Source organism: Amblyraja radiata, chromosome 34, assembly GCF_010909765.2.
Source record: "Amblyraja radiata isolate CabotCenter1 chromosome 34, sAmbRad1.1.pri, whole genome shotgun sequence".
In the NCBI taxonomy this organism is placed as follows: domain Eukaryota; kingdom Metazoa; phylum Chordata; class Chondrichthyes; order Rajiformes; family Rajidae; genus Amblyraja; species Amblyraja radiata.
Window position 1 is genome coordinate 18,501,934 of NC_045989.1, and position 16,399 is coordinate 18,518,332.

The 16,399-nt window shown below is 44.9% G+C and overlaps 1 protein-coding gene across 1 annotated transcript in view; it reads right to left on the reverse strand.

Moving 5' to 3' along the window:
• The window catches only part of adamts17 (ADAM metallopeptidase with thrombospondin type 1 motif 17), a 179,630-nt gene that overhangs the window by 121,494 nt on the left and 41,737 nt on the right, over positions 1 to 16,399 (reverse strand). The window lies entirely within an intron of this gene.

Genomic DNA, 16,399 nt, shown 5'->3' on the forward strand with positions numbered 1-16,399 from the left:
GCATTAAACATTATTCATGTTATTCCCTTTGTCATATATCTGTACACTCTGGATGACTTGATTGTAATCATGTATTGTCTTTCCGCTGACTAGTTAGCGTGCAGCAAAAGCTTTTCACTGCATCTCAATTTCGCTTGGGTAGTTTACACCCCAGCGGTATGAACATTAACTTCTCCAATTTTAGGTAGTCCCTGCTTTCTCCTTCTTTCCCCTCCCCTTCCCAGCTCTCCCACAGCCCACTGTCTCCGCCTCTTCCTATCTTCTTCCCGCGCCCCCACCCCCACCCCCACATCAGTCTGAAGAAGGGTCTCGACCCAAAACATCGTCTATTTCCTTCGCTCCATAGATGCTGCGTCACCCGTTGAGTTTCTCCAACATTTTTGTCTACCTTCGATTTTCCAGCATCTGCAGTTCCTTCTTACCCATTCATTGCTGAGAAGTTTACATCTAACTTGAAGCTTTTCCTTGAATCCCAAGGGGCATTCAGTCTGCCCACGGGATTTGGTGCAAACCTTAGGATGGCAACAGCAACACAGCAGTACAGCTGCTGCCACAAACTGCTCGAGACCCAGGTTCAGTCCTGACTACGGGTGCTATTTGTATGGAGCTTGGAGAAAACATGGGTTTTCTCCAAGGGCTCTGCTTTGTAGGTTAATTGGCTTCCGTAAATAGTCCCTGGTGTGTGTAGGATAAAACTAGACCACTGCTGATCGCCGGGCGGCGTGGACTCGGTGGGCCAAAGGGCCTGTTTCCGCACTGTATCTCTAAACTAAAACTCTCTGGTCTAATGGAGCCAGCTTTCTTAATACTTCTCTTCAACCCCCAAAACCTAATTCATGCATAAGATGTATCTGGAAGAGATTTTTACACCAGCAGGTCTAGAAATTCTTCACAGCCCGAATGTTTTAAGGGCTGCACACAAGAATTTAATCAGGAACCCAACTGTTTGTCAGCTTGCTCCCAACCATGCAAAGGGCAAGGGTTGCGTGGTATCAACACAGGCTTTTGACATAACATTGCAAAGGCATTGTCTAACATAGGATGTGCAGGGTCTGTCTCAGCATCAGCTCACGGGTATTCTTCAGATAGGTAAAGCTGGGAGCTTATTGAAGATAAAGTTGGCTGGAGAGAGTGGATAGAGAAGCAACCTGTTCCCTCTGGTGGAGGTGAGCCAGGATTACAGGTCACAGGCATAAAGGATGAGAGCATTAAGACTGGCATGGGGAGAATCATTCTTGCGTGCCATGCAGTTGGAATCTGCAATGCACTGCTTGTAGGTGGGCAGGAGTCAGGTTCCAGTGTGGCCTTCGAGGGAATTGCATAAATATAGCGGGAGGACATTTTTCCAAGGATCTGGAAAAAAGGCTGGAGGACAGAACCAATGAGTTATTCTGGTAAAGGGCTAGTGCAGACACGGTGGGCCTAATGCCTTCTTTCCGTGCTGTAACCATTCTGTGATTCTAACTGAAGTCTGAAGAAGAGTCCTGACCTGAAACATCACCTATCCATATTCTGGAGAAAAGAAATAGATGACATTTCAAGTCAGAACCCTTCTTCAGAACCCTTCTAACTGCGGTCTGAAGAAGGGTTCCGAACCGAAACGTTACCTATTCCTTTCCTCCGAAGATGCTGCCTGACCCGCTGAGTTACTCCAGCATTTTGTGTCTAGCTTCAGTATAAGCCAGCATCTGCGGTTCCTTCCTACACATCGCCTAATCATGTTCTTCAGAGATGCTGCCTGACCCCACTGAGTTACTCCAGAATTGTGCATCTATCTGTGACTCTAACTGCTTGGTGAGCCCCAAGCTTGTGGGGTCTGGCACAAACAAGCCCTGAGGTTTAAATTCCTTTTGAGTTTAATGTACCCCTTGGTATATATGCATCCTTCCGACTCCCTACCCCAGCATCCCGCCTCAACCGCTACTCTTCCCCAGCTGTTGATCAAGTCCCCCTGCTGGATCACAACAAGGACCATTTGATTGCCTGACGCTCTGAACAAATGCTTGTGTCTCCGGCTGAGTTTCATGCCTCCCTTACCTTCTCCCCACTTCCCCTTGACACACAATCTACTTAGCTGCATAAATGCGGAGCTTGTGGGTGCCAAGCCTTTGTGTGTACAAAGTGTGCAGAGGTACTACTAGTGTGTGCGTGATTCCCTGCGCTTTGTGTGCGATACTTCAGCTGGGAGCCGTAGGCAGAACATGTCTTGGCCACAAAACGTTGGTGCTTAACCTGCCTTTATGGAACAATTTCCTTTCACTCTGGAAATTCGCTCAGGGACAGGGGTGTTAGTAACTCCTCAAAGCAATTTATACGATTAAACGTGGTTACTATGGAAACACTGTCTTCCAGATGTAACAAGTAACCTGGGGATCTAACAATTCCAAACATGAAATATCAAGCTCGCTTCACCATTCAGTAAATGAACATAAAAAAGCATTTATTATAAATCAAACTTACTTAGTTCAAACACAACTCACACTTCAAGAACATGCATCGGTGGATCAAGTCTGATCTCCGCCTACCCTTCTGTATTCCCTCAGTCTAGCTTTAAACTTTCCAATCAGTATTTGGCTTGTGGTACTGCTGCTAGCTGCTTGCCGACCCCTAGGAATCAAGGAAGTCCCAACTCAGTGGTAGCCCACAGTTTATCATTTGCACACAGGTTGTTTCATTGTTTGTTTATAGTCCCTGTACCGGGAGTTTCAGTTCAGCATCTCTTTCACATCTCAATTCTTAAAATCGCTTGCAAAAAGTATGCAAAAAATTCCAAATTTCTGGAGATTTAGAGGTGATAAGAGCTGCAGAAATCACTGCCGGTTTTACTCTCCCCAGACCCAATCGCTGCACAATCGATTCACAACCTGGACTTGTTAAGGTTTTATGCTGATACAGTTGCTGCCACAGATACCAGGGATGCCTGATAATGCCCAGTAGTCTTCTTCATGGAACATAGAACAGTACAGCACAGGAACAGGCCCTTCGGCCCACAATGTCCATGCCGAACATGATGCCAAGTTAAACTAATGTCCTCTGCCTGGATGTTATCCATACCCTCTCCATTCCCTCCATAGCCACGTGCCTATCAAAATGCATCTTAAATGCTATTATCAAATCTGCGTCCACCATCACCCCTGGGGTCATGTTCCAGGCATTGACCACTAATCTGAGTAAAAACGTGCCCCAAACATCTTCTTCAAAATTTGCTCCGCTCACTTTCAAGTTATGCCCTCCAGTTTTTGACATTTTCACCCTGGGAAAAAGGTTCTGACTATCCACCGTATATATCCACATCATTTTAAGTTTAGTTTTAAGGTTTATTATTGTCACGTTTACCAAGGTACAAGTGAAAAGGTTTGTTTCACATGATATCCAATTGGATCAGATCGCACTACACAAAAATATAATCAAGTCAAACTCAAGTACAATAGGTGGAGAAAAGGGGGAAGGGACTGAGTGCAGAATATATTTCTCAGCATTGTAGAGCAGCAGTTACATACACAAAGTCTAGTGTCCGCAATGAGGTAGAAGTAAACGGGACATTACCCCAGCTTATGGAAGGATTGATCCCAAGCCTGATAACAGATGGGAAGAAGTTCGGGAGTCTGGTGGTGGTATGCATTTTCAAGCTTCTGTACTGTCTGGAGCAGGGAGAGGAGGAATGACTAGGGTGGGACTAGTCTTTGATTTGTACTGTATATTTCGATTAGGCCTCCTCTCAGCTGCCTTCATCACCATAGTTGTTTCCATTCAGGCCACTCAGTTGTAAACACCACTGTGTTATGTTGGCCATTTCTCTGCCAAAGACATGTATGAGCTTGGAGTCTCAGACATTCCCAAAAGAGAATCTCCTCTAGTTCAAGGCAAATCCAGCATTTGCAGCTGAGAATTCTGTGGTTACACATAACGACTCTCACAAATATTCTGCAAAATCATCAGCACAGCTGTTTGTGCATTGCATTTTAAAATATCAAAACCATGCTGCTTTGGGCAGAACATCTCTTCCAAGGTAAGACAGTCATGTCTTCTCAACAACTCTTAGCCAGCTCCAGAGCTGTCAATGAAATGACTTGTCCTCGAGGGTGCTCATGTCACAATCCGCTTCCTACAAGCAGATTGCAACTAACTGTAACCGTCTGAAGAAGCGTCTCGACCCGAAACGTCACCCATTCCTTCTCTCCAGAGATGCTGCCTATCCTGCTGAGTTACTCCAGCATTTTGTGTCCAATTATCCCATAAGGGACTATAGGCTTGCTAAAGGGACTATAGTCAAGATTAATTGCAGATGAAATTTAGAGTCCAAGTCATGCAGTAAACTCTCCACGTGGCACCTGGCCATTGAAAACCCAAGCCAAAATGGTGAGGATATTTATAGCAAGAATGGGCAGCACAGTGGTGCAGCTGGGAGAATGTCTGACTCGCAGCACCAGAGAACAGGATTCGATCCTGATCTCGGGTCCTGTCCGTGTGGGAGTTGCACTTCCTCCTTGTGACCACATGGGTTTCCTCCCATGTCCCAAAGACATGCAGGTCTGTAGGTTAATTAGCCTCTGTAAATTGTCCCGAGTGTGGAACGAATGGATGTGAAAGTGGGAGAACATGGAACTAGTGTGAACAGATGATCCATGGTCATTGTGGACTTGGTGGGTCGAAGGGCCTGTATCTTTCAATCATTCAATCAATACAGCATGGCAACATCCTGCAGCAACTGAACATTGGGATGTATCTAATCTCCCCTCACACGTGCTGAAGTGAAGAACTAAACAGCATAAACATGCACAGACAGAGTGTCCTGGCATCTGTAAATTCAGACGCCTCGAGTCTGAAGAAGGGCCCCGACCCAAAACGTCAGCTATCCATGTTCTCCAGGGATGCTGCCTGACCCGCTGATATATTCCAACTTTTTGTCTCTCTCCTCATCCATGCCGGTCAGATTCAACAGGAAGCCAAAGAATTCCCATTGAAACTCGAGGTTTTAATGCTCTCTAAGATGCTCCATGTTCTAACAGGCCAGCTGCCTTTCCATACGGCCTTGTCTCAGAGAGGGCAGCCGAGGCCAGGAGCGAGAATTGCACCAGGAGAGAGAAAATACTGAGCGGCTTCAAAACTGTTTAAAGCAGATGCTTTTTTACCCCACGGACAAGGAGGCAATCAAGGACTTGTATCTGTTTGTGTGGTGATAAACTAAACGGCTCAGCGGGAAGCAAAATGAAGAGCCACAACACCGTCAAAGGTTCAAACTTCCTGCCTTTGATGCAACAAAACCTCAAATAAACAATAGCCATATAATTATTACTAATTACTAAGGATGCAGTAGGAGGTATGCTTTGAAGAAAATTATTTATTTGGAATAACTAATTAGCAAGTAGATTTAGTGATGTTTCTTCTTCATTTACCATGTGATTCTTTAAACCTGAAGTTAATTAATACTTGTCTGGTGTGATTTGCCTGGATAGCACGCAATACAAAGTTTTTAAACTGTATTTCAGTATAGATGTCATTAATAAAGTGCAACCAATACAGTTTAATTCTTTACATTAAGTGAACCATGTCTGAGAGCACCATCAGATACCTCTTCAGGTTGGTACCACTGATGCAATGATCCGTCTCTCGGGCTTGGTTGGAAAAGAATGGGTCTTGACCCGAAACGTCACCCATTCCTTCTCTCCAGAGATACTGTCTGTCCCACTGAGTTACTCCAACATTTTGTGTCTATCTTTGGATCAATCTTGACCACAGGTGCTGTCTGTGCAGAGTTTGTCCGCTCTCTCCGAAGCAGCATGAGTTTTCTCCGGTTACTTTGGTTTCCTCCCACACTCCAAAGACGTACAGGTTTGCAGGTTGATATGCTTTGGTGTTAAAAAAAAAATCATAAATTGGCCCTAGTGTGTAGGATAGTGCTAGTGTGAAGGGTTTGCTGGTCGGCACGGACCCAGTGAACTGAAGGGCCTGTTTCCGCACTGTATCTCTAAACTAACTATCTGACTTACAGCTAGAGATAAATAGTCACCGAATCATATGCTTTTGATACATTTTTCTCGCTAGGTTTCCAAATTGTGTGAAGCACAACAGTGGCTGACAGGAGAAACTGGTGCGGTTAACTTGTTGTCCAAGCAGCTGAATTTAACAGCTGGGGCTCATTATCTTTGCACTAACGCTGGCTCACACGCTTTCAGGAGGATAACATTTCTTTCTTATTTATTCCTTCATTTAACACTGCATTTCTAAGAAGAGATGCTCCAGAGATGCTGCCTGACCCACTGTGTTACTCCAGCATTTTGTGTCTATCTTTGGTATAAACCGGCATCTGTAGTTCCTTTTTATTGCATTCCTTCCACCACTTTCAAAACACACACTCCGTGCAGTCAGTAAATGATGCAGATTATCCAAAAGAGGAAGAAACCCATCAATATTTCAAACAGTGAATATATTTTAATAAAGATGTCAGTTTTCTGGGAAAATCAATACTGCATTTTTTGTTCTTAAATAGCAAATGGAATAAATAATTGTGTTGGAAGGAATTGCAGATGCCGATTTCTACCAAAGATGGACCCAGAGTGGTGGAGTAACTCAACAGGGTGAGGCAGCTTCTCTGGAGTTGCAAGGATGGGTGACGTTTCTGGTCGGAATCATTATTGACGTCACCCATCCTTTTTCTCCAAAGATGCTTTCTCACCCGCTTAGTTACTCAAGCACTTTGTGTCTATCTTTGGAATAAATAATTGGTCATTTTCTTTAGGTTGACTTATACGGGTTACATGGTATCTATGAATTGTCTTTTACATTTCACTGAGCGAGATGGCCGAGTGATGTTTCCTATCTCTTTTTGTAATCCAGCATCTCCCTTATCGCAACATTTTTTTACTAATGAGGCGTCTGCTGAAGAAATGGTCGCATCTCCAGAGGGTAAGGTGGACATGAACACAGCCTTGTAACTAAGAGGCAGACTTGTGACCTCTGAGCCCACATACCAACACTTACAATGTGGCGAGTCCAAGTCCCACAGCTGTTTCATGTTAATCATCTGTCTTCACACATCAACTTCAAGATGTTTAGTCCCTGCCCATTGGATTTTTAGAATAATCCAGATAGCTTCACCTGGCTGCCTGGAGACCAGGGGAGAGTTAAACCCTGGGCAATGATGATTCAATGATATTATCACATGGACCTAGGTACAGTGAAATGCTATATTTTGCATACAACCCAGTAACATCGTACAGCCGACCTCATCTCGGCAGTGCACACGTGTCGCAGCATGTCAGGCGCTGACAAAGCTACAAATGTTCACCGAACATTGCCTGCCGCTGCACATGGCAGCAGTACTCCACCCACTGTACAGGGTCACCCTTCAATTTCTCAGCCCCCCTGCCGGGTCCCCCTACTGTTCTCAACATTCCACCTCGCTCTCGGAGGCGCAGGTCTCCGTCGACACTGGTGGATTGGGGCCGGGCCGACTGGCAAGTCCTCCATCGTTGGTCCATGGCGAGCAAGTCCGTCAATGAACGTGGCCTGCTTGCCGGGACACTCCCGAATTCTGATCTCTGCCTTGTCCACTTATCCAGTGAGGCTCTCGATTCAATAATATTTCATTTGAATTTGAGAGGTTTTCATTAATTCAGCTCCCTCTACAGATTCCCAACAGCAAAGATGCCAGGTTTCAGCAAATTCAATTCACTCCACGTAATATCCAGAAATGGCTGAGTGCCCTGAATACAGAAAAGTCTCTATGATGAGATAATGAACTTGTATTCCAAGCCAAGTTGCTCCAGTACTGTTACAACACTGGCCTCTACCCAATAATGTGGAGAATCGCTCAGGTATGTCCTGTTCACAAAAACAGGACTAATCCTATCGAGCTAATTACCACCTAATACTCATCTCCCAATCGTCAACATAGTGATGGATGGTGAAGTCGACATGGCTGGCAAACAGCACTGACTCACTAATCACCTCCATGGTAATGCCCAGGACAGATTTTTGAAAGCATTAGACACCTCCCACCGCCCCTTCCTCAATGGTCTCACATGGCATTGGCTGTGCATGTATTCCTTTAACAAACAAGCGCCCAATTGATACCCGGTCCCAAAGTCAAGCACCCATCCACCTTCCGAGAATTACTAATAGCTTATTGACATGTTTCCATTCCATATCACAAAAACTCACTCGTTTGGTTTGCTTTTATAAATAGATAGGCTGTACTCTTACTGGATGAAGATGTTAACATATGATGAGCATTTGACGGCACTGGGCATGTACTCGCTGGATTTTAGAAGGATAAGAGAAGACCTCACTGAAACGTACTGAATCGCGAAAGGCCTAGATGGAGTGAATGTGGAGAGGATGTTTCCACTAATGGGAGAGTCTAGGACCAGAGGCCATAATCTCAGAATGGAAGGATGTACCTTTCGAAAGGAGATGAGAGTGAGTTTCAAACACAAAGTTAAAAGTATGGTGAATCTATCAATGATTATTTCATGGCATTGAAGAAACTTTCACTATATTTCAACTTTAGTGAGTTCCCTAATAGAGCTCTTAGGTTGTTTAATGGATTGATTGATTGATGAAAGGATTCACACCACATTTCGCAAAGTGCTTGAATTCACTCTTGAGATAGCAGCTTCAATGGAGGTGATGTTAAATGGAAGAGGAGCTTTGTTCTTCTCAAGCAGCCCGTGCTGCACAGAGCAGCCAGAGAAGAAGATAGTCTGCCCAGACAATGCACTTTGCGGGAGATGCAATGGCCATCAGAAGTGAAGCAAAGTCACAACAGGCATCTGTTCCAGATGACAATGCAAGGGTCATAGTGAACCAAAGACAAGGTGACAGGTGCAAGTTTACAGGAATGAAGAAACTGAAATGGATTGATGTTCATGTTTATAAGTTGTAGGAACAGAATTAGGCCATTCTGCGCACCAAGTCTACTCCGCCATTCGATCATCTATCTTTCCCTCGCAACCCCATTCTCCTGTGAATAAGCAAAAAGCAAACCTGGAGAACCCACATTTCCAGGCAGAAGCCTTTGATCACAGACAAACTTCTCAAGATGAAGATCGACAAGTGCTACAGGCTGGATTGTGCCGAGCACCTGTGATCTGTGGGCATTCTGAGTGCCTGGTTGCCGGGCATTTTAATTAATGACTCTTCCCATTGCCACACCAACCTGTCAGCCTGTCCTACTGCCAGGGTGAGTATAAACACAAACTAGAGGAACAACACCTCTTTCACCACCTGCGTAATCTATACCCCAATGGCATGAGCATTGAATTCTCCAATTTCAGGTAATCAACACTGCCCCTGTCTCTCTCCTCCTATCTACCCTAGTCCTGTCCCACACTAGCTCACACCCACATGGCTCCTTATCACCTTCCTCCTTTCCCCTCTCCCCACCTACTACATCGGCCCATCAAACATACACACCGGATCCCCTTCCCCACCTGACTGTTCAGCCCCCCAATCCCTCTCATCTAGTCTGCATCTGGTCTCACTGGTGAGGAGGAACTTCTTTAGTCAGAGGGTAGTTAATCTATGGAACTCATTGCCACAGAGGGCTGTGGAGGCCAAGTCAGAGATAGACAAATTCTTGATTAGAACGGCTGTCAAGTGTTCTGGGGAGAAGGCAGGAAAATGGGATTAGGAGGCAGAGATCAGCTATGATTGAATGGTAGGGTGGACTCAATGGGCCAAATGGCCTAATTCTACTCCTATAACTTGTGAACCTATAATGCAGAATGATCCACAGAGAAATACAAATGCAATAGATGAGGTTGGTGGAGTTGCAGATGAACTTCCACCTCACCTGGGAGGGTTACCTCGGTTCTTGAATGGAGGTAACAGGTGTTACACCTCATATGGTTGCAGGGGGAAATGCATATGTAAGGGGATGGATGGATGTACCAGGGAGTCATGGAGAGATTAGTCCCTGCAGAAAGTAGAAAGCCGTGGAGAAGAGAAGATGTCACTCGTGCATGATGGGATCATGTTATACTGTAGATGGCTCTGCAACAGAACACTATTTCGAGCCAAGATATCTGTTTACAGAATTTCACAAAGAAAAGCAAAATATAATTAATAGAGTTCTTAAAATATTAGAACAAGAGGAAAGCTCAATGAGATATGGGCCCAAAGTGTGGCACTACTACCCATTGTGCCGGCAAAATACAACAATGAATGCAAAAGTTTATTGACAACAACTAGAGTTGAATTGGGCAATGTATTCAATTGGTATTGGGCAAAGTTGTGCCCAGGCACTCTACTGAATAAACAGGAAGGCAAGCTAACAATTCCTATGATTGACAAAATACTGGAATAACTCAGTGGGAGAGGCAGCATCTTTGGAGAGAAGGAATGTGTGACGTTTCCCATTCCTTCTCTCCAGAGATGCTGCCTGTCCCGCTGAGTTACTCCAGCATTTTGAGTCTATCTTCGGTTTAAGCTGCAGCATCTGCAGTTCCTTCCTACGCTAGCAATTCCTATGATGGTTTAAAGCTTCCAAGGTGCATCTTCATGTTAAAAGCAACCGGTTGTCTGGGAAGAATGACGTGAGCAGTTTCTGGATGGTTAGAAGTTCAGCCCTTTGAAACATTCATCACTGAGTTTTTTTGAAGAGAGTATAATCTTTAGATGTCTTGATCTACCTGAAGAGCTGGTCTTTGACAGCAGACCACAATGCTGCTTGTGGCAGTTTACCTATCATGTGAGAAGGAGCGATAACAAGAACGCCTCAGTATTCCTCCTTTTATCCAACATCTAACAGACTGGCTGAGCAATCTGTCAGTGGTAAAAGCCACCTCAAGGAAGCAAATATGACAAGATTTTCTTTACAACAAATAAACATGGTTCGACGATCATCCTGTAAAAATATATAGACCTCATCCACATAGTGCTCTAGAATGCATGCCAGCAGTAAGCCTCTGTAAACAGCACTGAGTCTTGCACAGCCGAAACACACTGGCAGAGTGGTACAGAAAAATGGTCACCAGAAATGATGTTGCACATGAGATTTAGAGTCAGTGATTGTCTGAGGTTTGAATCCTTCTAACAAAAGGGATGTAAACAAACAGGAATTTGAAACGGATGCTCGCGTTTCGGTTTCTAAATGTCTGGTGACAGATATGAGAGGTGCACATGAATGCAGCTGCCTGATCGACTGAGATTTTCCAGCATCTTCTGCCTTTGTTTCAGAGTCTGGGCTTACTGCTACTGATTGGAGACAAGTGCCAATATTTACATGCTTTGAGATGGGGAAACTCAGGTCATGAAGACACCAAAATGAAGTACGCCAATCCAAGAGCTCATCTTATATGATATGGTGCGACTTGGGCGAGGTCACTGTGACTGAGTGAGACTGATGGAGAGGCAGATAATAACAGGGTGCAGATAGGAGTTTACACGTCTCTGAATCATGGAACAGACACAGAATGTGCTCAAAATCCACAAGCTGGAAATTGCAATCCTACTTTTGAAATGAGCTAAAACAGCAGGAAATGACACAAAGACCACAGTTTGTAAAGATGCCATTTGCATTGTCGCCTGGAATGATTCTGTGCTCGTACATAGGCAGAATTCTGCTCCAGTACAGAGACCTTCTAGCAGTGGCTCTGCACACATTCCCAGCAGTGTCAGCGTCATTCCCTCGGTCAATGAGCTTCAGTTGGAAAGCAACGGACTAAAGGTCTGATGAATGGACCCAACCTGAAATGTCACCCATCCATGTCCTCCAGAGATGCTTCTTGACCCACAGAGTTACTCCAACACTTTGTGTTCTACGGTAAAAGTCCCAGTTCCCCACAATTTTCATTTCTAACAAACTCATCTGGACAGTTAGATTTACTGCTCTTTTTAACGTGACAAACTATTTCCTGTACATGACTGAAGATGCAAAATCAGTGAACGGTGACATCTATCATGTAAGCAACGTCACTGAAGCTGCAAGGAACGCTGATTGCCATTGATTAGTTGCTTCACTGCAAGCATACAGCGAGAGCGATACTTTTGTTGAAACCTTAACACATCTATTTACAGCACTTCTGGGAAAGTAATTCACTCACATACTGTGTGAGGTAAGAATTTGCTTAGTTAACTTCACCATCTGGGTGTCATTTTAGATTTCCTCTGGCTAATCATTCTAACAGGAAGCAATTAAAATTTCACTAAATGAAGATCAACAGGAAATCTTCATGAGCACATTTTCAGTGATGAAGCAGACAGGGATTCGAGGAATCCCAGCCCCACATGGTTGAGATCAGGCCACCACGTGTAGGAACGTTTACCCAAACACAGTCTTCAGCTGAGAATTCCCTTGCTCCTAATTTGCCACTGTTACAGCCAAAAGTGTGTCAGCAACAGGAAGCACAGTCCAGATCCTCAGTCAAAACATTACTTCTGGTGATAGCCAAGCATCCTTGGCAACACCAGCAAGCTGAAACAAAGTCCCAGTGACATTGTGGAGACTCCAGTCTGGAGGCAGACAAAGTGAGCTGATATAATATAGCAACTGTAGGGCAGCACGGCAGAGCTACAGCCTCACGATGCCAAAGACCCGGGTTCTACTGAAGTGTGGATGGCTGTTGGCTCGCTAGAAGCTCATCAAGACCCTTTGACAGGTCTTGCTTTTAGTCCTGCTGGGGGTCCACAGTCCCCTCCTCTCCTTGCAAACCAGGTGGGGGAGACGGTTTAGTCGCCGACTATTCAACCATGGAGCGGGTAGCACGGGGTTACATGGTACCGGTGGCGGGGGGGGGAATACACCCGCCGACCTGACATCCAATGACCTCTGCACAAAGGTTCCATACTACGTCGTGGCTCATATCTCCTGACATACGATTCAGTATTTTCTGCACGGACTAATGATTTATCACTGGCAGTGACAGATTACACTGCATGTTAATGTCGCACCACAAACATGGTTGGAGGATGTAAACAGATTCACCGCAGAAATGTTGCAAGTATCAGATATTGCTGAGCATCAGAGATCTCTTTCACGCAGCAGGAGGCTAATGACTGCAGCAGGGTATACATTATGTCATTGAAGACTGTAACCATTTAATAAAACTTGCAAAACAAATCCCACAAATAATACAAAGAATGTTTTTGCCAGAGACCCGGGTTCGATCGGGACTACGGGTGCTTGTCTGTGCGGAGTTTGTACTTTGTTCCCGTGGGTTTTCTCCTAGATCTTTAACTTCCTCCCACACTCCAAAACCGTACAGGTTTGTAGGTTAATTGGCTTGATGCAAATGTAAAAAAATGTCCCTTGTGCATGAAGGGTAGTGTTAATGTGCGGGGATCGCTGGTCGGTGCGGACTCGGTCGGCCAAAGGGCCTGTTTCCGCACTGTATCTGTAAACTAAGATAAACTAAACTTTGAGCACTTGCATTAGAGTGTTCAGTATTAATACTAGAAGATCAGGGAGGTGAACTTTGAATTCGGGAAGGATGGGGAGGGCAAGAAAAGGGTTTACTGATTCAGACGAGGGGAAACTAGATCTGGTGCAAGTAACCAAAATACGTAGCATGCAAGTGCTGGAAACACGAGGTGCGTTTACAACTGGCAGAGCTTCGGTTCATGAGCGAGAACATCAAGTAAACAAATTTCATAAAAATTTAAAAACACACAAACACAGCTGGGAAAATTTAGCAGAAAACAGATTGCTGACTCTGCATCTTGGTGAAACATTTCATTTCAGTGTTGGCATGTTATTTTACAGCTGTGTATAACTTTGGTTGGACCACATTGGTGTCCACTAAGTCGCAGAAGAGTCTCAGTTGTCCAGCTGAGTTACTCCAGCTTTTTGTGTCTAGCCCCATTGCAGGATGTGGAGGCTTTGGAGAGAGTGCAGAAGTAGTTCACCAGCAAGTAGCCTGGATTAGAGAGTATTGGCCAATTCCAAGTTGGTAGACAAACTTGGGTTGTTGTGGATGGAGTGTCAGAGGGTGAGAGGCAATCAGATAGAAGTATCGTAAATTATAAGAGGCCTAGATAGAATAGATGGTCAGAATGTTCTTTCACTAAGATGGGAATATCAAATTCTAGAGGACACCTTTAAGATGAGAGGGGTAAAGTTTAAAGGAGATGTGAGAGGCACGTTCCCATCTGGTGTCTTTGACTCCATTCAAAGCTGTGTAGAGGCTCACCATCTGTGCACTCTCCTCTCACTCTCGGTTCACAAATGATAGGAGCTGAATAATGCCATTCGGCACATCATGTCATCGCCACCATTCTGTATTTTCCTCTTAGCCCCATTTCTCCCCCTAAACACTGACACCCCTACTAATCAAACTACTCTTCATTCTTGCCATTCCTTCCTGCACCATTCTCTAGTTTGACTTGGTCTCCAGCCCACCATTAGGTTGTTACAGGTTAAGTCACGATGTGCGCTTTCATCATTATTCAACATTCGCATTGGGTTTTATTTAGACATTGGAGGACTTTCCCCAATCACCACCCTCACTGCTGTCTCTCTCTCTCGCTCAGCTTGCATTTCTGCACTTTTACGAGCTGCCCTACCCACTCGCAATGGCCTGCATCAATTAGTGGGCAGTTTACTGTAAACATGGCCATTCTGTGTCAGATTCCAAGTGCCTTAAAATAGCTTTATGACTGTAAAAAAACTAAAAATGAATACATTGATTAAAGACAAATGGTGAAACAAGTCACAGCAGGACCATCCAGACTGTGGTTAGCCACTTTTATTCATCAGTCTGAAGGGTCCCGCCCCTTCACGGACGCTGCCTGACCCGCAGAGTTTCTCCAGCACTTTGCTTTGTACTCAAGATTGCAGCATCTGCAACCTCTTGCGCCTCCAGTGACGTGCACTTATTCAAACCAGACAAACAAACACAAGGGGCAGCCCTTAAGTTGGAACTGTACACTTGAAATAAACTCCCACCAGCTCATTTCTCATAGAATGGGCAGCAGCTGTGTCAATTACACGAGCCTTGCAGGCAGGAGGCTGGTAATTGGAGCTATTCCTAAACCAAAAGAGCAGCAACATTATGGACTGCAATCTTCAAAGCTTCAGTCCAGCGTCGAGCCTTTTGAGGGATATTTTCAGATTTCCACTACCTGTGCCGGAGCAATTTCTCCTTGGAACTTTAAGCTAGACGGCATCCATAATCTGCACTCAATGTTGCAGGAGACTTCATTTGGACCCGAAACGTCACCCATTCCTTCTCTCCAGAGATGCTGCCTGACCCACTGAGTTACTCCAGCTTTTTGTGTCTATCTTCATTGCATTATGCTCCAAGAATAAGTTGCGAGTGAGTTGGTGGATATCCCAGTCGTTATTCTTGGAGCATAATCGCAGCACATACGGGATGGGGGGTTTACCTGCTACTGGGTGGGAAACTGCAGGCTACTGCAGGATTTAATGGCATGTTAAATAACCAGGCACTGGCAGTTTGCAAGAAAGCCAGCAGGTTGTGTCGATGGTGAGAGAGCCACAGGGTTCTGCCTGAATCACCATATGCAGACATGGGTATTTTGTACGGACCTCCCTGCCACACAGGCAGCTCAGTCAGACTCAAACACTCACACCTCATGGCCAGGGGCATTCCTCATAGTCCGAGCAAATACAGCAGCCAAAATGATCGATGTTCATTCATTATGATTGTACTGGTTGTGCACAGTCATTACCTCAACCTCTCCTCATATCCTGGAACAAACTGCTGGAGGAACTCAGTGGGTCAGGCAGCATCTGGTGAGAGAATGGACAGGTGAGGCTTTGGGTCGGAATCCTTCCTCAGACGAGGTCCCCACTCAGAATGATGCCTGTCCATTCCCTCCACAAATGCTGTCAGCACTGTGCTGTGCTCAAGATCCCAGCATCTGTGGTTTATTGAGGCTCCTGTTCCTCTGGGTATCGGGGGCTATTGTTTTACCGTCATGTCTCCAAGCTATTCAATGGCAAACAGAATGAACCGAAGGTTTGAGAATAATTTATCTGCTAAAAAGATTTGTGAATAAGTTCAACACAAGCTTGAGGAACAATTCATGTTCCACTGAGCACATTACAGCCTTTTAAAATCAAAATAGAGTTTGACAATTTCAAATAATCATTCTGTTCCTCTATACCCAATCCTTTGTCATCTCCGTGCTCTCTTGCCTTGCACTGTCATTCAATCCTCCTGCTCCTCAGGTCCCAACCAAACGACACACATTTGAAATGCTCTTTGCATTCCAATGGTTACAGAATTGAGGCACAAGATGCTGGAATCCTGAGCAAAACACACAGGCATCTGTGGCCAAAAATAATATTCAAGGACAAATCAAGGTCGCAACAGCAATTGGAAAGGTTGTGAAGGGTCCCAAACCAAATCGTCTTCTGTCCATTTTCCTCCACAGTTGATGCCCGACTTCCACAGCACTTTGATTTTTGCCCACAGTTTCAGGACCAATGACT